Genomic DNA, 21,655 nt, shown 5'->3' on the forward strand with positions numbered 1-21,655 from the left:
ACATCAGAGAGAAGCTTTGGGATATAAACCAAAGAGCTTAATTTTATTTATCATGCAGCAAAGGATCATTGATTTCTTTTTTTGGCAGAATGTCTCTCTAGATAGAGCCCATCCAGATTTGAGACTAGAAATGGCTGAAGAATGGGTGAGTTAAGCAGCTGTGTATAGGGGGTTATGTTGCCAGATCTCTACCAGGTAACATGCTTTCAGGTTTTGGTGTTGAGATTATAGAATAAGTGGTCAAAGTGACAAAGAATACCCTTGCCTTTGACCTGCCAGGAATCTTTCAGAATAGGTCCTTAAGTGGTTGTGAGGGCAACTCTATTTACAGTGGCTAGAAAAATGTCTAGTGGCTTCATAAAAATTAGATTAACAAATGAATTTGAGATTTTTTTTACGTGTCTCAAGCCATTTACCCATTTCTCTTTCACCTCCTCAAAAATAAGGTTTTCCTGTTAGAACTTTGCAATTTTTAGAAGTTTGATCTTGGCACCTGATTTCACAAACTTATTTGAACACTTTTTGTTAATAGTTGGTTAGTAGGTCAAAAAGTTGCTCTTAAGAGCCAACTGAAACTAGGTAGACTTACATGGTGGTAGAATAGAAAAGTTTTCCAGAGAGCTTTGATCCATTTCTGATGCTTTATGACAGATGAATAAAGTTAGATGAGTTAACCACAGTCATCCAACCAGTAAATGTTGAAGCCAAGATTAGGAGCCAGTTTCTAATAGGCGGTGGGTATTATTTCCATTGTACAAGGTTGCACGCCACTTTGATTTTTAAGTCAAATCTTAGCTGGAACTGTAGGCGAAAAGAACAAAAATCTCCATCTGGCTCCACTAAATTCCCAGAGGGAAAAGCCCCCTCTGTGGCTGCTGAAAAATTTAAATCCTAAGGTGGCAGAACTCAGGAACTGAGAGGAAATTAACATCATTATATAAGCTAGTGTTTAGAAGAGACACATGTGGACACCTGCACATTGGATTAACTTCTTTGGGCTTGTTTTTCAAGAATTAAATTCAGGTAGACTGGGCATTGCCTAAGATAGAAGGCTTGGAGATTTATGTAATTGTTGGAATATTCTCTAGAAAAGACCAAAGAGATTGGTCTGTATTTTCAAGGCAGAAGATCCTCAGAGAGATTAAGTAACAATCCAAGGTCCCAAAACTGTTTGTGATTCAGAAATGGAAAGCAAGCTCTTAATTTGGAGGAGTATTGCTTTTCAGATATAAAATGCACAGCCTTAAAGGAAATATTGGCATTTAAGGTGATGTTTTAAAAATATTTTAATTTGTAAATGTCTATTTGTGATATGAAACATAACTCGACACTGCCACAAACATGCCTCCTCACCAGCCATGAAATGGCTGTGCCCTTGGCTTCCTGCCTTCCACAGTGAAGGACTCTCTGGAGCTTTACTTTGTATCCTTTTCTCTCTGTTCTCTATTCTTTGACCATTATATGCATTATTCCTAAAAATCTATTTTTTAAAAAAGTGTGCATGCTCTTGAACTTGATCAGAATGGCAGCAAAGTATTCTTCTGCACCTAGCTTTCTTCATTTCATGGTGTCCTTTAAGGTTCATCCTTGCTGATGGATGCAGTCCGTCTATTCAGAGTTGTACAGACTCTAGTTTATAACAGTTCCACAATCCGTTCATCCATTCTCTCATTTTTGTGCATTTGGTTTGCATGACTTTGCTTGAGTTTGTTTTTGCTGTTACCAGCCGGGTGGCCACAGGCATTCTTAGGCACATCTTGTGATAAATCTGTGCTAGAGGCTGGGCTGGGCAGTGCCCCGGCTTTTCAAGATAATGCCCAGCTGTTTTGCAAAGGGGCTGTGCCAATTTGAACTTCCACCAGTGGCACCAAAGCATGCCCAATGTTCTAAATCCTTGCCAACACTTAATGTCACCAGCTTTCTTCATTTCTACCAATCTGGTAGGTGGATATTGGCATTGAAAGGTTATTTTGTGTGTGTGTGTGGTGTGTGTGTGTGTGTGTGTGTGTGATTTGGGGTCTCATTTTTCTGTAAGGAAATACATGGACAGTATTACAGGAGGATGCAAAAATAAAGTATTTTATAATTACTCACTTTAGACAAAATGATTAAGAAAAACATACCACCCAGTCACATGAAGAAAGTCTAGAATGTGAGAGGAGAGAGATTTTCACACATCTAGAGTGAGGGCTGTTGATATATTTAGCAATAACACCTTTGTGTTGGTTAATATTTAATGATAATCTGACATTAACTACGTGAAGTTCAGTTTATTCATAGTTATTCATTTTATCTGCTGTTTTAGCTCATCCTGGAAGACAATACAGTAAGATGGGAATTATATATAATATATAATAATTATTATATATATGTACGCACATATTTATATATATATACACACATATACATACATTTACATTTGTATATAGGTAAGTGACTCAGGATGAAATCATATACTGACCTAAATAGAGTACCCTGCCAGGTTTACAAAAGTCATGACATTCTAACTCTGTGGGCTGTTTTACCGTTTTCACAATTTAATTTTTTTAAAACCATCTTAGGTTCTTGGTTGAGTAGTATCCTGACTATGCTAATTATGTGACATTTAATGACCCCAGTGATGTGACACAGGCTCTCTTGGCTCACGTTATAGGTTCTTTTCTGCCCCAGCAGGATCTAATGTTGTGGCACCAACTTGCTATTTTAATGTGGGAGTCAAATTTTAGAATTCCTGGTACCTGCTTTTACCCTCCACTGCTCATGTTAAGCGTGGTTTTGCTATAATAACTTGTTACCAAACATAGGTGAACCAATTCAGAGAAGTGGAACATCTGTAAAGAACCTGTAAATGCCCAAAGGTAAATGAGATTTCATAAATACCTTCCTCTGTGATCATAGATCTGTGGTGTTTGCTTCAAGTTTGGTAGAAAAGACGGTCTTTGTATTGTGAAGTCACTGTGTACTGAGGCATCGATTGTGGACGCAGTGGAGTCACTTCAGGCATTGCAGTTGCTGTGAGGACTTGGAACAGTTGCCTAGTGATAATCAGAAGGAATAGTTAGAAGACCAAGTTTGTCTTAGGATCTACTAGGAGCGCAGCATTTCCTCCACAACTTACAGTCTAAGCCTGTGACCATCCCAGGGTTGCTAAAACAGTGGATCCCAGCCATGGGTGCTTTTTCTCTCTGAGGCTGGATTGAACAGGCCCAGGCACTCTGGATTCCCACCCACACCTCCTACTCTCTCAGTGGGTTTCACCCTTTGATGCCAGCAGGGAACACGATCTAAATTTCATGTTGTGAAAATTGCCAGAAGCCACCTCATATACAAATCCTTTGAAAGAATAAGCCCCCTTAAGCTTAGGTTCATCCTTTGCATCGAGAGGCCCCTCAGAAAAGCTGAGGTGATGTGGCTTCCTAAGCACCTGTCTTACTTGTGCTGGCAGGTCTGCAAGATTCTAGAAGGTCTGGAGTTGACAAGTCCAGTATAGCCCAGGAGTCCCTCAGGATTCTGTCCTTTGTTCCTTGCATAACTTCCTTCCCAGCTCCATCACCAAGCTTCACCCAAGGTGGACCTAACCCATCTGCTTGTGACTCTGTCCCCATTTATTCTCCACTTCCTCTGCATGTGGCTTTTCTCCATATGACATTGCTAGCCTGGGAAAGCAAGCTCTCTGCTCCATTTGGTTAATTAGTCTCCGACTGTGTCTGTGGCTCACCTTGTTCTGATGTTTACAAGATAAAAACTCTGAAACTTCCCCTTCCTAGTTTTCCTGCATCTGTTCATATACAGCACCAAACAAACCAGACTTTCCCCAATCCACTGCATTAATGCATTCTGTTTCCACTAACTCAAAATCTGTAATAATAGTTCTGTAATCTATAATAATCATCAATCATGTCATAATCATCTCAACAAATGAACTTCTTAACCAAATACATATCATGTACTTCTCATTTAGCCTAATAATTCCCTCTTGCACTACAATGTATTTTCCTTCTGATTACTGTTAATCTGTATTCTTGAAAGTACCCAATTGCATTTTATTGGTTTTGCATGATTTCAGATCTAATTGAGGAGATAATGTGCATGTAAGAGGAAAAATTAGCAATTTAATAATACCTAGAAAATTTACTGAGATCTTTTTGCTGATGATAGTTTGCTATGCATGTGATGGTATTGTCATTTACTTGTTAAAATATGTCATAAAGGTAATAAAACGGGGGGTATTACCCCCCATTTTATAGATATGGAAACTGAGGCATGGAATTGCCCATGGTCACATAGGAAGTAGCTTGTGGGACCCGTAGGGAGGATGCAAACATGAGGAGCCTAGTCCTGTCACAATATTCTTCATCTCTGGTCTTTTACTTCATTATCAGTATGATACATATTTCATCGTCTTTAAATCTTTTCTAAACAAGATAGTTCTCTCTCTCTCTTTTCCTTTTTCTTTTCTTTTCTTTTCTTTTCTTTTTTGTCTCTTGTCTTTTTAGGGCTGCACCCGCGGCATATGGAGGTTCCCAAGCTAGGGGTCTAATCAAAGCTACAGCCTCTGGCCTACACCACAGCCACGGCAATGCCAGATCTGAGCCGTGTCTGCGACCTGCACCACAGCTCACAGCAACACCAGATCCCTAACCCACGAGCGAGGCCAGGGATTGAACCCACAACCTCATGGTTCCTAGTTGGATTCGTTTCCACTGCGTCATGATGGGAACTCCAAGATAGTTCTCTTAATTTAAATTTTTTGTTAAACTGCAGTTGATTTATAATTTTGTATTCGTTCAGGTATACAGCAAAGAGATTCAGTTTACATATATGTATATGTATTTCTGCCTATATAGATATATCAATATCTCTCTATATATATACATATTCTTTTTTAGATCCTTTTCCATTCTAGGTTGTAGCAAAATATTGACTATAGTTCCCTGTGCTATACTGTAAATCCTTGTTGTTGAGCTGTTTTATGTATGGTGGTGTGTATCTGTGAATCCCATATCCCTAATTTATCCCTCCCTCCCTTTCCCCTTAAGACAGATTTTTAAAAATTATTTAAATTTTTATTTTTATCTTTTTAATTAAAATATTGTTTATTTACAATGTTATATTTTAAGTGTGCAGAAAAGTGGTTTGGTTTACATATAGGCATATGTGTACATGTTTATATATATATTATTTTAAAAATTTTCTATTGTAGGTTATTATAAGATGTTGAGTATATTTTCCTGTACCATTCAGTACATCCTTTTTGATTATCTCTTTTATAAATAGTAGTATGTATTTTTTTTTTTGTCTTTTTGCCTTTTCTAAGGGCACTCCCGTGGCATATGGAGGTTCCCAGGCTAGGAGTCTAATGGGAGTTATAGCTGCTGGCCTACACCAGAGCCACAGCAACTCTAGATCCGAGCCGTGTCTGTAACCTGCACCACAGCTCACAGCAATGCCAGATCCTTACCCCACTGAGCAAGGCCAGGGATCGAACCTGCAACCTCATGGTTCCTAGTCAGATTTGTTAACCACTGAGCCATGACGGGAACTCCTGGTGTGTATATTTTAATCCCAAACTCTTAATTTGTCTTTCCCCCCTGTACAGGTCTTTTACATAAATAAATATGTTCCTTGGTCAGAGAGAATGGGCAGAAAATAGTATAAGAATTCATACCTATGTGTTGGAGTAGGGGGGTAGAGGGACATAATGATATTTTAGATTTCAAAGAAGTTTTTATCCAGGAGAATAAACAATGGTGGTCAATGGCAGATTCATGATGGTAGGGAAGTCTACCAATAAATTGGTTTTGGAAGGAGTAAATGAAGAATAAGGGGGCAAATTTAGTTTACTTCACCATCTCTTGTATTTTCACTTCCTTCCAAAAAGGAGAAAAAGATAAAATCCATCTAAGGGATAAATGTTTAAGCAAAACTCCTGCTTCTTTTTCTTTTTTCCAATTTGTGATGAATAACTCTGCACTTTCAGATATGCCATGAATTAAATCAGATACCCACGGAGAACAGTATGCTCAGTATTTGGTCACAGTTTGAAGACATTCCCAGATGATTTTAAAGAAAAAACTAATTTTATGAGAATGCAGTATAAATGACTAATTTTATGCTTGAAATTTTTAAAGGTCCCTCTAGCCCAGTGACTGCTGTCACCTTGTATTATCTTTATATCATGCATACATGAATTTAAATGTATATTAAAAAATGTTGATGATGCTAAAACTGGGAAGATGGTGTAACCCACAGAAACAGAAGAGATGAATGCGAGCAAATGTTTGTTAACCTTTTATGCTTTCTCTAGCCTGGAATGAGGAACCTGGGTTCTGAGATGGGGGGGCCCAGCCTGCTATCAACTAAGCTGTTTATCTGGAGTCATGTAAAATTAGAAAGGGGGACGAGTTTGCCTAGGTTCTCTCCCCATCTACAGGGTCTCTTATGCATCCTTTTAAGGATGCACTGTCAACCTTTACCAAGTGCCCAGTGAATATTCACGTGGCTTCAAATTCTCTGCCTCTGCTTCTGCAGGCAGTGACAAGATCTTTTCTTTCTTTTTTAAAAAATTTATTTTTTATTAATGTGTAGTTGAATTACAGTGTTGAGTCCATTTCTGCTCTACAGAATAGTGACCCATATATAGTGTATACACATTCTGTTTCTCTCTATCCAAGAGACAGGATAGAGTTGCCTGTGCTATACAGTAGAACTTCATTGCTTATCCAATATGGCACAAAGGACCTGTCTACAAAACGGAAACAGACTCAAGGACACAGAGAACAGACAAGATCTTTTCTGACCATCTCCCACTTCCCTATTGCCTCCTGCCCTCAGGGTTCCTGTACGCTGCCACCTTCCCAGGACATCTATAGATGCTGCCTGGAGGAGGCAGCTTTCAAGCATCCTCCGAACTGACAGAATTGAAGCAGCTTTTCCATGATTAGCTTCTGGGTTAGAAGAGGCTCATTCAGGAATGCGAGTTCTCACCAAGACACAGAGGAGTAAATGAGCATGTTGACCCTGTTTTCTAGCAAATTCTGTTGATAAAAATATGCCTTTGGAAAAATTTTCCTTAGATTATTTGTGATGTGAACAAAGTCAAATCATTCACTACATTTTGTGGCACAAGGCTGTGTGTTCCAGCCTTCAAAAATGATCTAGGAGAACCATTCCCCTAGCTTCTGTGACAGGCCTTGCACTTGGGAGGCAAACAGATAGTCATAGTGAATCTAGAAGAAAAAAAGTAGCAGCCTAATCATTGTCATAGTTAAATGAATTGTGAACTACTTCTCACCTTATTATTAATGCAGATGTTCTGCCAGTGAACACGGCACAGTTTTCATTATTCATTTTATGAAGAGCTACATAAAGTTCTCCATAAAAGCTCTAGGAAGACATTTTTTGATTAATCCATTTTCCAGATGAGGAAGCAAACATCAGAAGAAGTGAATATCTATTGGCTTTGGAAGAATTGGTGGGTCACATTTAATTATAGCAAAAGAGCAATTTTGTGAGAGTTTTTAGGTTTGAGCTGTGCTCTGTCCTAATAGTATTTCAACGATCCTTCTTTTATGAATTAGATATCAATTACAGTAAATCTTGAAAAATGTATTTTGTGGGCAATAACATCACTAATTGTGATGTTTAATAAGACTAGAGCTCCTTCCAGAAACAATTAAATTTTATAATTTATGTGTATAATGTAAGTTTGTAGGTATAATTCATTCACAGTCATTTAACAAGCACACATACACCAATTGGCTTTTTAAAATGGCTGGTAGAGTATATTTACTGCTGTGGGCTAGCTTTTTCTTAACTAGTGAATGTTTATTACTCTTAGGAATAAAAGTTTTATTCTCACTTATTATACAGAAAGATAATGCTGATATTAATATTTTTACTTAAATGGCTCAAATTTTTTCCACATTTTGGACTTTGTAATACTTAGAAAACAGGTATTTGGTTTTTCCCTCAAATTCACTTGTATATATTTCTCTTTTTTATCTATCAAAAGATTTTTCATGGTCAAATTACGCTGAAATGTCTTAAGTTTTCGGGAGGGTTATATTTTGAAGAAAAGTTAGTATGCATCTGACACATTAATTCACTTTTCAGTTATTTTAAAATATAAGTAAGCTCACTGAATAAAAATTCAAAATCATAAATTAAATGAATTGATAAAATCCAAGTGATCCTATTAATATTATTTCTGTGATGAACTCATTATGATTATTTTAGATGTATCTTTTCATTTACTAAAATATCATGCAATGTATGTTATAACTTTTTAGTTAATCATACTGTGAATCCTTTGGAATTATATTACCAGTTTTTTTTTTTATTTTTTATTTTTTGCCATTTCTTGGGCCACTCCCATGGCATATGGAGGTTCCCAGGCTAGGGGTCGAATGGGAGCTGTAGCCACCAGCCTACGCCAGAGCCACAGCAACTCGGGACCCGAGCCTCGTCTGCAACCCACACCACAGCTCACGGCAATGCCAGATCCTTAACGCACTGAGCAAGGCCAGTGATTGAACCCGCAACCCCATGGTTCCTAGTCATATTCGTTAACCACTGAGCCATGACGAAAACTCCACCAGTTTTTTTTTTTTTTTTTTTTTTTTAAACTGGCAAAAGAATATTTATAGGACAAATGTTCAAAAATTATTTTTAGGAGTTCCTGTTGTGGCTCAGCAGTAATGAACCCAACTAGTATCCATGAGTATGCCAGTTCAATCCCTGGTCTTGCTCAGTGGGTTAAGGATCTGGTGTTGCCATGAGCTGCAATGTAGGTCAGATGCAGCTTGGATCCTGTGTTGCTGTGGCTGTGGTGTAGGCCAGCAGCTGCAGCTCCGATTCAACTCCTAGCCTGGGAACTTCCATATGCCGCGGATATGGCCATACAAAAAAAAAAATTATATTTAAAGAAACATGCACAAGTCAATCTCATGTATTGTGAAAACCCTGCCACCTGCTTTATTTCTGGAGAAGGGTAAAGGGAGAAGAGGAAATCATTCACTTGAATTTGAGGGACAGCCAAATTGGAAGTAACGCAGCCACAATTTTAGGCCTCTGAGGTTTCTCTGACCCATAAGGGAATGCTGAATTTTCCTTCTTTGGAGATTTAAGAGTTTAATTTTTCCCTAGAGCCAGATCATCCATTTTTTACTGGAATAAAAGAAGAACAACAAACTCAGTAGCACCAAATGGGATTTAACACAGAAAACAGGGTTAGGTTTTTCCTTTCAAATGCAAACTTTTACATTAAAATATGTTCCTCATTTATAGCTGGTCTTCCTCCTGAGTTATCCCCTCTCCTTCCCCTAGCAGGAGCCCCAGGAACCTGAAGTGCATGTGCATTACTGAGCAGATAGACAATCCAGCGCCCCTTTTCAAGCTGGAATCTGATCACAAACAGACTGGCCTAGCTCGGGGCTGCCCTCAGTGACAGGAAGCTATAGCTCTGCTTTCAGAGAGAACAGATTCTGAGGATGCCACTGGTCGCAAAGTCCAACACTGTGTCCCAGGTCCAGGATGTCTTGAATAACCTGTTCATCGCGCAGTTTCTGACTACCATGGTCAGGAGAATCTTGGGAACACCCGGCTCATTCGATGATGCCACATGTCCAGGCTCACACTGATAACAAACAGGGTAACTATCATTCCCATAACAATTGGAATAGAGTTGAACTTGAGAGTGGTGACCTACAGTGGGCAGCAGTCCTGGTCTGGGTTGGCGTGGACATTTTCATACTGGATAGGAGGCTGCAATCCTCCCATATATACTTGCTCTTTAATTGAAGGGGACTGTTTTTTTGAATTTGAACTCCCGCATTGGTTCCTGTCTGGTTTCTACACTCTTTTCGTACCAGAAAAGTAAGGATTTGGCATTCTTGAAAGTGCTGGGAGTGCTTTCTGGAATGGCTAGATTCTGGAGATTTGAATGTAGCAAATGGCTCATACATGGATCGGATCACAAGTGCTCAGAGACGGTGCAGCTTCTCCATTGACTCTGGTTGGGGGCACCAAGGCAGAGAGGCATCTGGCATGTAGTGCCTGCGGTACAACCTGGTCCAAAAGGCAGCAGTGCCAGTGAAAGTCCAGGCATCCTTACAAATCAGGGAACAATTCACAAGGTCCTTGGGAAGATATCGGAAGCCAGCAGTAGCCAAATATCCATGGGATACTCTTCTCCCCCAGCTCTGTCCCAGTCATCTTTGTGCCCCTTTCTTTTCTTTTTTCTGGAGACAGTTTTCTCATGCATGCTTTCCTCCTGGGCATCCATCTCATTGCTGCTGTCAATGATGTCACAAGGCTCACCAGCCCCAGAAAGAGCTTCTACTGCAGGAACTGGGAGGCTTCCAAGCCACAGAGACTTTACTTCCTGTGGAGCAGACTTGGCGACAGCTTTCTTGACCCTTTCAGACCTCATGGCGGCTGGATCTGAGTTGGCATAATCTGCTGTGGTCACTTGCCCAGAGCCAGGCGTCTTAGGTCTGGAACTTGAGTTGCTTCCTTCTCTTGGGCCTGGTGACTGTGTCAGGGTGAGGCCAGGCTAGTGGACCAGGAACCCTGGCTGTGTTTCTTGCCAGGCAGCAGGATCCTGGAGCCAAGGGCCAACTCTGCCTGGCTCCGCCGCCATCCTGCTCCCCTTTAGAATTATATTACCAATTTTGATGGCTATGCCTGTCATTATAGGACTTTAATATATATGTATTATATGCATTCATATTATATATGTATTATGTATACATATATGTATATATGTCTGTGTATATATATATAATTTATAATATATAATATATAAAATTTAAATCCCATTTAAGCCCCCATTTTTGGGTATTTTAGACTAGATCCAGGTTTCTTTTCCGAAATTAAAAAAATATGTTGGTGAAAGTACTTGCACCTTCACATATGAACCACATCTCTTCTGTATGGAAGTTCCCAGGCTAGGGGTCAAATTGAAGCTGCAGCTGCAGCTGCAGCTGCAGGCCTAGGCCACAGCCACAGCAACATTGGATCTGAGCTGCATCTGACCTACACCATAGCTTGTGGCATGCCAGATCCTTAACCCATGGAGTGAGACCAGGGATGGAACTCACATCCTCATGGACACTATGTCAGGTTCTTAACAACAGAAGGAGCCACCACAGAACCCTTTCTGTTGTTACTTGAGCTGTGTTAGCATTCGGCCTCACTGTTGAATGGAGACTGTGTCCCTGACTATTTGGGGTGTGGCCTCCTTGGTTCCACCCCTTTCCCGTCCCCGGGGTGGGGGTGGGGGGCAGGGGGATGGTTGTTGGTTGTTTAGTTCCACTTCTGTTTTCATGGCTGCAGTGGGTTTCCTCTTATATCGAGGCTGGTGGGGTTAGTTTCTCATCTCTTAGAGGATGAATGCTTTCATTTGTAGGAGAGCTGGAGGGGAAGGAAGTTTCCAGATGGAGTCTTTGCCCCTCCATGGTTGCTGATTCTCTTTCCTCAGGTGTGCCTCACAAGGGATGTGTTACTGAAACATTTTCTATGCTTTTCCATGAGCACTTGGTGGGATTTGTGGGGAAACCAACCCTGCAGATGATTGGACTCCTCTGATTTCTGTGATTGCTTCTCCATCTCATGCCCCTTGACCCTGAGCCTCCTCCCTATAGCTGAGGTCTTCTCCCAGGCATCTGGTTGTCTCTCTCACAGTAAGCACTGCTCACATTCCCTTGCCTGCAGGCAGCTGTCTCTCCTTAGCTGTGGACCCCATTGTCTGCCTCACAACCTCAGCTCTTCTGTGGGTACAAAACAGCTTGTGAATTTGCAGTGTGTCCAGATTTTCGTTGGAAGGGTGGGAACCATCTTTTTCTAGTACATATCCCCAAGCAGAATGAAATAAGAGCTCTTATTTTCTTACTAAATTATTACACAAAGGGAGCATTTACCAAACCTTTTAGCTTCAGGGCTCCTTTTACATAAATGTATTGAAAACCCTAAAGATCTTGCGTTCGTGTAGGCTAGATAGCGATAGATATTTACTTCATTAGAAATTAAAACATCTATTTTATTTGTATTTTTTATTTTTAAATGATTTTTATTTTTTCCATTATAGCTAGTTTACAGTGTTCTGTCAATTTTCATCTTTTAAAATAATTTACTAGTTCATTTTAAAATAAGAATAATAAACTCATACATTAATATAACTTTGGGAGGGAAATTAAACCTTTTTTAGGACAAACTATATATCATGATCCATCTTTTGTTGATTGTTTTGTAATATTCCAGATCTATTTGCTGTCTGGTTTAAGAGATGGTTCAGTTGAAGTCTCATAGCTCTTTCTGCATTCAGCGGGTTGCTGTATGACATCATATGACCTCTGGAAAACTCCACTGTAAATCATGAGAGAATGAGAATGAAAAGTAGAAATGATGTTTTGGTATTACTGCGAAAATAGTTTTGACTTTGCAGACTCTCTGAACAAGACGAGATTGACCTCCCACAATGGGAGTAAATGAAACCATCCCCCGACTTCTCACCCCCACGGTAATGAATATATATCAAGTCCCAGTGTGCTAGAAAGCCCAGTTTTCTTATAATATACTGCACCCTGAGATCTTAGGAAAGAGAAATATCTAAAGGCAAACGTGAATCTAAGAACCTGCTATGGTTCATCAGGTTAAGAACCCAACATAGTGTCCATGAGGATGTGGGTTCGATCCCTGGCCTCGCTCAGTGGGTTAAGGATCTGGTGTTGCGGTGAGCTGCAGTGAAAGTTGCAGATAGGGCTCGGATCCAGTGTTGCTGTGGCTGTGGTGTAGGCCTGCAGCTCTGATATGATCCCTAATCTGGGAACTTCCATATGGCATGGATGCAGCCATTGAAAAAAAAATGTGGATCTCGTAAGGACTGCAGTCGTGTTTGAACCCAGGTCACCCTGACACTAAGCCTGTGTTCTTTTTCTCATGCTGTCCTATTTCAGGTGGATTGGAAATCAGACACATCAAAGTGCACTTCAGGATTGGCACCTCTTAAGTATAGCTTCATTTTGGGCTTCCCCAAACCGGTAACTGTGGGTAATGCATCTCTTACCTGCATTAGCTGTAAATAATGTTTAGAGGATTGTTGGATCTTATAGAAAGTTAATTCATGACCATTATCTTTGGATATTTAGAATTTATATGTTTATATGTATATAGGCAATTCATAGATTTCTTACTGTTTCAGATATTAACCAAACGTGTTTAATACTCTTTAAAAGTTCACACTGTCTGTTCTACAAACATGTTATGGTAAAATTCATACTTAAGCTAGAAAATCATTGCTATCAACATGTCATTGTTTATGAGTGAAAGGAATTCTAAATCTGGACTAGGTCATTCATAAAATGCACATATTTTGATATACCCTTCTCATGTAGCATAACTCAAATTAGCATCCTGTTAGGGGTCTAGCCTTGGTATCTCATCTTTGGAATTTGGAATTATTAGAAGTTATCTGTGAAGGACGTAATTGCCAGGACACCAATAATAAAAAATGAGAGGACAGACAGTATTATGTGATATATTGTGAACATATGCTTTGATCTTTCTTTAAGTCCACTGCATCTTTGTTGAATTTCATGATGTATTAATATGTCACTACACATTTAGGTCCTGAAGCATAAAATATACCCTAGCCCGAGTGCTTGCCAAGATACTAGTGCCACAATTGAAATACTGGAATGTGTTTATTGACCAGCAGCATAAATGTAATGAATAGAGTTGCCGGTTTATATTTTACCTTGAAACCTCAAAGTGATTAAAAGAGAGGGAGAGAAGGAAAGAGATCTGGCCAGTTCTGTAAAAACTAAAACTAAATCAATGCTTAGGCACTCACCAATACCATTCATAATGCAAATATTCATGGTGTAAATAGTCTGCTTCATTGAACTCCACTGTATTCCAGTGTGTTAGGCTCTTTCCTGACATTGTTTCTATTCTTCACAATTACCCTCTGAGGCAGGTGATGCACCCATTTTACAGATGGAAAAACTGAGGTTCATGCATGTAAGAAACTTAGCCCCAAATCCTAAGTTAGTAAGTGACAGAGCTTATATCTGAGTCTGTATCAGCCGAAGTGCAAATCTATGTGTGTCATTTACATTCCGGCAAGCAACATTAGAGAAAAGGTAAGCCACATTTATAGTAGAAATATTACTGTTTGTGCTTAGAAACTTGAGTTCTTAATTCTTTGTTAAAAGGCAGTTCAGTATGCAGCATTATGACCTAAGGATTGGACAGATCTGTAACTCAATTCATTGTATACATGTTTTCTGATGAAAAATTATTTAAATTATTAAGATTTTTCAAGGAGTGTGAGACAGGGTACTTGATTTAAAAACCTCTTTGAAAATTATTCCTTGACCAAAGATTGTTCCTCTAATATTAGCAGCCATTATGAAAACATGACCTTGGCCATAAGCAGGTAGAGGAGTGGGGAATATGTATTTCCACTGACCTGGTGTTCAGTGGTGTTTTATATAGTATCACAGATAATCCTATAGAGTGAGCATCGTCATTTCTTTAGAGATGACAAACTATAGATTCAGAAGAGAACCAGCTTGTCCTTGGCAAAGTCAGAATTCATATATGAGACTATTATATTTTGTAGCCCATGTTCATTTGACAATAGAAGATGCCAGGGACCATCACTTTGCTGGGAGAGACCATAGTTTCCATGTTACATATTATCATCATTATTATTATTTTTAGGGCTGCACCTGAGGCATATGGAGGTTCCCAGCCTAGGGGTTGAAGTGGAGCTGTAGCTGCCGGCCTACACCTCAGACTCAGCAATGCTGGATCTGAGCTGTATCTGAGACCTACACCACAGCTCATGGCAATGCCGGATCCTTAACCCACTGAGTAGGCCAGGGATCGAACCTGCATCTTCAAGGATGCCAGTCAGATTCGTTTCTGCTGAGCCATGACAGGGACTCCTGTGTTACTTACTATGATTCTTATAACAGAATAAACATTTGTTGAAATAACATTGATTATATGCTAAGCATCATGTAAACATAACTCTTCCCTGTACTCCAAAAAGAAAAAAATCAAGTAACTTTATTTACTTTTTATGAGTAAAACAAAACAAACTATCTCATCGTTATTTTGAAAAGCAGTTTCCAGGAACTGTCCTAGAAATTAGTTTAAATTTACTTTAATCTCTTCATTAAAAAGGACCATAGTAAATGTGTTATTGAATATTTTCTGTACTCTGTCTTAGCATTGTCCTATGTTCTTTACATGGATTATCTTATTTAGTAAACACAGAAATTCCATTTGGTAATGTTTTCATTCATATTAGAGATCGAAGAAATGAGGTTGAAAATCTGACCAGCTTCCCATGATTAGTAAATATCTAAGTCTGATGCTGAATGCAGATTGTCAGATTCAGAGCTTAAGGATGAAGGTTGATAATTCATACTCATATTGATGATCTTGGGGTACCTCAGAAGAGAAATCCTTTTGGAATCATCAAGAAGGATTGTAAAATGTAGGTTTCTAAAAAACATATTTTTGAGGTACAGAACATATAAGTAGAAATGCAATAAACACCATTTCCAGCTTGATGAATTTTCAGGATCACATCCATGTCAGTAGCCCCCCAGGTAAGAAACAGAACATTTTCACTCTGCAGGAGCCCCTTATTCCCTCTTTGAGTCAGTACCACCCTTCCAGGGAAACCACTGCCCTGTTACCTAACATTCTATTTGATTTCTGCCTGTGCTTGAGATTTATATAAATACTCTGTGTGTGTGTTCTTTTGTATTCGAATTCTAACTTGGATTAGCTTCCTTAGAAACTGACTCTGAGTCGCAGACTGACATGCAGGATGTGCACTGTGAAGTCCCCTGGGCAGTGTGACCTGGAGGGCGTGGGGAAGGAGATTTCAGCAGGAGGAAGTTGAATTGAGATGCATTTACACCAAAGACCTGAGGCACATGGAACTCTAGGGCTGGGTGGCCCAGATGTGCAAGGGGGCTGGGCCCTTGAACCCCTACCTTCATCATCTCAGTCTTGAAGGGGAAACTAATTGACTGACTTAGTGTCTCTGGAGTCCACCCACTGGACCATTGAGATCTATTCGATTTGTTTAACCTCATGGGAAAAAGCTTCTCCAAGGGAAAGGGGGGAGATAAATTAGGAATTTGGGATTAACAGACATACACTACCATATAAAAAAATAAACAACAAAGACCTACTGAATAGCACAGAGAACTATATTCAATATCTTGTAATAACCTATAATGGGAAAGATTCTGCAAACAAATATATGAATCGTTTTGCTCTACACCTGAAACATTGCAGGTCAACTACAATTTAAAAAAAAAGAGTAGATGGAAAATCCAGAGATGAAAAAAACTAAGCAGTTACAAACGTAAAACATAAAAAGCTCCTCTAGGATTTTGATTGATCTCTTTGCCTAAGAAGACTTACAAGAGGAGGGCTAGTGGGGTAAAGTAGAGCCCTTGCTTCAGCATCTGGTCTGTGGGCCACAACCAGTCATCCCCTTCCTCCCCTACCAATTCTAAAGCCCCTCACTCTCAGCACCATTGCTTGTCTAGACAGATAAACGAGTACAGCGATCCAGATCCTCATCTCTAAAGGGTCGGAGTTCCTGAACACTATGCCCTTCTGAGGCTGCTGCCCGTCCATTTACCATCACAGCTGGTCTGGAGAATCTAAAAAATACCCCTGCAAACTATCTGAGTGCCGAACATGTTTTTCAGTGCCCCAACGGGAAACGTCAACTTAGCTTCTCCCTTCCTGCCCAAATTGTGACTCATTTTCAACTCTGCTAGTCTTTTGATACATGATGCTCAGAGTGACTGGGTGGCAGCTAGAGATTCAAGTTTCATTTTCTCCTTGATGTGTCTCCTTTGGAAGTGTTTCCTCTCTTGGAATCAGACCCTTACTTAGTACAAGAGTTTTGAGTGCAGGAAGCACACCTTTCCTAAATGGGTCATTGGGAGAAATGGTAAGTGAGTCACTCTTACATCTACCCCTTGGTTCCTAAAGAATCATCATGATTTAGGGTATAGACTGCATCCTAGAGACATGGTGCCCCATTCTGGCATATTACCACACCTAAGAGGAGACTTCATTTACAATTTCAAAAGGCCGTTCCATCCTTTGCAGGCTTGCAGCCTTTGGGTGGTGTGGTGATGATGGGACTGGTGGGGTCCTCATGGTCATATATCTACTTCCATCCATCATTCGATGTAGGTAGTCCTCTGGTCCACTGCTGATCCACAGCATCCTATGCTGGTGCATTAAATAGTTTGTAAGCCCATGCACAGTGGTGTTGCCTGAGATCCTTTGGGGAATGAAAGTAAATTCATACTTGGAGTAGGTATTGATTCCATTTGAGATGAATCACTGCCTTTCCCAAGGTTTCCAGTGTATTTCAGCTGAACAGGTGTCTGATGCTTCTCCCAGAGACATAGCGCCGTATTAGGGTATCAGTGTGAGCTTCTGTTGCTGGCAAGTTTTACAAGTGTCTGGGGCTGGGGCAGATCAGGAGGATGTGGAATGGTCATGAGGGTGTTGGTTGATGTCAACTGACCAAATCATGATTGCCCATTATGTCTGCCTCTTCTGTGGTGGCTGCTCTCTTGAAGGATCTAACATAGAATAACTAGTTCTTCAAACTCACTCCCATGGTCCTTCCAAGACCCTCTTTCTTTTTTTTTTTTTTTTTTTGTCTTTTGTCTTTTGTCTTTTGTTGTTGTTGCTATTTCTTGGGCCGCTCCCGCGGCATATGGAGGTTCCCAGGCTAGGGGTTGAATCGGAGCTGTAGCCACTGGCCTACGCCAGAGCCACAGCAACGCGGGATCCGAGCCGCGTCTGCAACCTACACCACAGCTCACGGCAACGCCGGATCGTTAACCCACTGAGCAAGGGCAGGGACCGAACCCGCCACCTCATGGTTCCTAGTCGGATTCGTTAACCACTGCGCCACGACGGGAACTCCCAAGACCCTCTTTCCAGACCTCATTTCCCCCAGTCTTCCAGTCATTCTCCTTGCAGGCTTCTGACTAACCAGGCAGCTCAGATGCTACTGCCTGGAATTTTGCTTACTGTATCCAGTAGTGTTTGACATTCTGAGTCTTCCCCTTTGCCTAACTGGTGGGTACCTGAGTAAATGGCTGTAGACCTCTTTGCAGAGGGACTGTGTTAACATCAACTTTACATTAACATAACATTAATACACATACTTGCCATGGGCTTTTGGATCCTTCTTCTTGGGAACCCAGTGTTTCCTTTAGTTAATGGGCTTGGTGTCTGAAACTGTCTTAGGTCCAGACATTAGGCAAAGGATGATGAATTTTTATTTAGGCAACCCTTCTCAACCTCATGGTCATCCACCTTTGATTTGTTTTGATCATATAATTTGAACAATACTCTTGCTGGCTGCCCATCTATCTTTCTACAAAGGATGCTGAGTTTTATTAAGCATATCCATTACCCTGAACGAGTCAACAATTCCTGGCTGCCATCCCGGCTGCCATTCTTGATGATAATTGTGCTCACCTTTGCTGTCAGGAGCATTGCTCTGTAATAGCATCTCCTCCGACCAGCCCTGGCTTAGGAGGACAGCACCACGAAGCACATCGACATTGCATGTACCTATCTAATGGGTATGTTTCTTATGACTTTGTTAAACTGTGTCCTCCAGGACCTCCCACAGGACATAGTCACCTAATAGGCTTTTCTGACATTGGTATATCCTCTTCTATGCCCACTTGTCTATACCTCTCGATCCCTTTTTCCTGTTGTCTGCCATGATGTGGACCATTGCTTCCTCTAAATTTTGAAGGACCATCTTAGCATTATACTTGCACTGACTTCTAGGTTTATTTTTAAGGAGTTAACATCCTATATGGTGGATAATTATTTTTGAATCAGTAAACTGTCCTTTGTTAAACTGCATGTTTCTCCCCACTGGGTTTAGAACCCTCATCATCCAACCCAGACCCATTCTCTTGGCTCTGGCCATGCCTGTTGGTTTGGGCCCACAGACCCTTCAGTATCTGCAGTATCTTCTGCAACCCCATCAGACCCAGTGCTTGCCCAGCCAGGGTATGTTGTGACTTGACGTAGTAATTTTTCTGGCAGCTCAAAAGGGGAGTGGACTATATTGTAATGGCGATAGTTGTCTTGTAAGGCATAGACCTCAGCAACATCTTTATCCAGGGATTGATGTCAGCCCTAGAAGAGTGGAGTGAGCCACTTGGTTAGGCCAGGGAGGTTTGGGGTAATCTCCCGATAAAATATGTTCAGATGCATTGACTGAGATGTTCTTATCATCTCAAATCTCAGGATCCCTCTCCTTCTCGACAAGGACCTGACCTTGGCACAGCAGACTTGCTGGAGCTGGCTGTGAAGTCAAGTTTCCCCTTGTATTTAAGCCCAGAGCCTCATAATCGGCTTCTTTTTCTCTTTAATGGCAGGAACTGTGAGTCTCTTTATATGTTACCACGGAGGCTGTGTAGTTAGCCTTGCAAGCTGAGGACATCCCCCTACCCTTGCCAGTTTTTCCCATGTAAGTGTAACACCCATCAAGAAATGGTGCTTATTACTGCTCTCCTTGTATCTGGGCTGAACTTGGGACTAGCTATGACCTATAGAATGTGGCAGAAGTGGTCATTATGTTCCTGGGCTTCTGAGCTCATTAATGGACTGGAAGCTCTCTCTTTCTCCTCTTGGAACCCAGCCATCATGCTGAGAGGAGCCCAAGCCATATGAAGAGGTCCCATGAAGGACAATTGAGGTGCTTCAGTTGAAGTCCTAAGCTGACATCTTAGGCAAGAGCCAGAATCCAGTGCCAACTATAGGAGGGAACCACATTTCATGGGCCCCCAGATGACTCCAAGTGACATCACATGGCGAGGGAAGGCTGCCCAGTGGATCTCTGTCAACCTACAGGTCATGAGAGATAATAATAAAATGACCATTCTGTTAAGCCACTGAGTTTTGGGCAGTTTATTATGCGTCTATGGAGATGAAAGAGTCCCCTGCCCTTCACTCTGCTCTGTATATTGGTTTTCATTTCCTGTCTCTAGTGTAACCTCAGCAAGTGTCAGCTGATCCCATCGCCCTTATACTGACTACTTCGCCCAAACCTTTCAAACAGCCACGACACTGTACTCTCCACTGTATTCCCTCCACCAGTGAAAGGTTTAATATTTGCATCATTATCCCATCTCAGGGGTTGTCACTTTTCTACTGGTAGTGGCAGGTGTTAGCTGTGTGGCAGGTATTGTTGCCCTATTTCTGGTACCAACCTTCTTAGTTTGAGTTCACCACAGAACACTCTGAGATTCAGAGATTTGTGTGAAAAAAGTTTTCTTTTTTTCTAATTTTTATCTTTTGACTGCCCCATGGCAAATGGAATCCTGGGTCAGGGATCAGATCTGAGCCACAGTTGCAGAAATACCAGATCCTTTAACCCACTGTGCTGGGTCAGGGATTGAACGTGTGTCTTGGTGCTGTAGAGAAACCACCAATCCTGTTGTGCCACAGTGGGAACTTCATGAAGAAAGTTACAGCATCTATAAAGGAATGAGAGAAGCAGGTGAGGCAGGAGGAAAATTTGAACTGAGATGTAGTTGCAGCAAAGGCCTCAGCCGTACCTTTCGGGTGCTCTGGGACAAGTCCAGTCCTTCAGATATCCCACATTGAAGCAGTGGGGCCAGGCCACACCTTGCCTGTTCATAGATGAGCTTGTTGCCTTTGGCAGAGGAACTCAGGTGTGAGCCTCTAGTAGGCAGCACTCTTGGAATGTCGGTCTTGGGGGAGTTCTCTGTGACACCATCCACCACAATTTCTTTTGTTGATTGTAACGGTGAGATTCATCTGTGTTGTTGAGTGTAGCTATTAATAGTTCTTATTATGTGACCACATTGAAATTTATTATTGGTTCTGTTGCTCCAAATGTTCTTGATCGTTATCTTTTTTTTTTTTTTTTTTTTTTTTTTGGCTTTTCTGGGGCCGCTCCTGGGGCATATGGAGGTTCCCAGGCTAGGGGTTGAATCGGAGCTGTAGCCGCCGGCCTGCGCCACAGCCACAGCAATGCCAGATCCTAACCTCATCTGCGACCTACACCACAGCTCATGGCAACGCCACATCCTTAACCCACTGAGCAAGCCAGGGATTGAACCCGCCACCTCATGCTTCCTAGTGGGATTCATTAACCACTGCGCCACCAAGGGAACTCCTTGATCGTTATCTTTTGATGAATATATATACATGTATGTATATGTGTATATATTTGTGGGGATTATATACGTGAGAGCTAAATTCCTGGATCAGAACATATATGGAATTCCAGCTTTGGCAACTCCAACTTTCCAAGGTGTTTTAACCAACTTATATTTCCATCAGCCATGTATGAGTGATCCATTGCATACAGTTTCATATTTCATTGTAATTTTTGGAAATGTGATATTTTATGTGTGCATATATGAGTATTTATGATAATTCTCAATTAGAATGACACATTATTTAGACGTATTTGGAATTCACTAACATTTTAAAAAGAAGAGGCTAATTTTGTTTGGTTGTTTTGACATACTGGTATTGAAAATCTAGCTAGATTTATTGAATTTTTCTATCAATTTGATTTTTATCTGCT

General features: G+C 40.8%; 1 protein-coding gene and 1 pseudogene across 6 annotated transcripts in view; one reads left to right on the plus strand and one right to left on the minus strand.

Moving 5' to 3' along the window:
* DLGAP1 (DLG associated protein 1) overlaps positions 1-21,655 on the plus strand; it is an 866,754-nt gene that overhangs the window by 21,741 nt on the left and 823,358 nt on the right. The window lies entirely within an intron of this gene.
* Positions 8,883-12,374, minus strand: LOC110261414 (annotated as a pseudogene).

This window comes from Sus scrofa, chromosome 6 (assembly GCF_000003025.6).
Source record: "Sus scrofa isolate TJ Tabasco breed Duroc chromosome 6, Sscrofa11.1, whole genome shotgun sequence".
NCBI lineage: Eukaryota > Metazoa > Chordata > Mammalia > Artiodactyla > Suidae > Sus > Sus scrofa.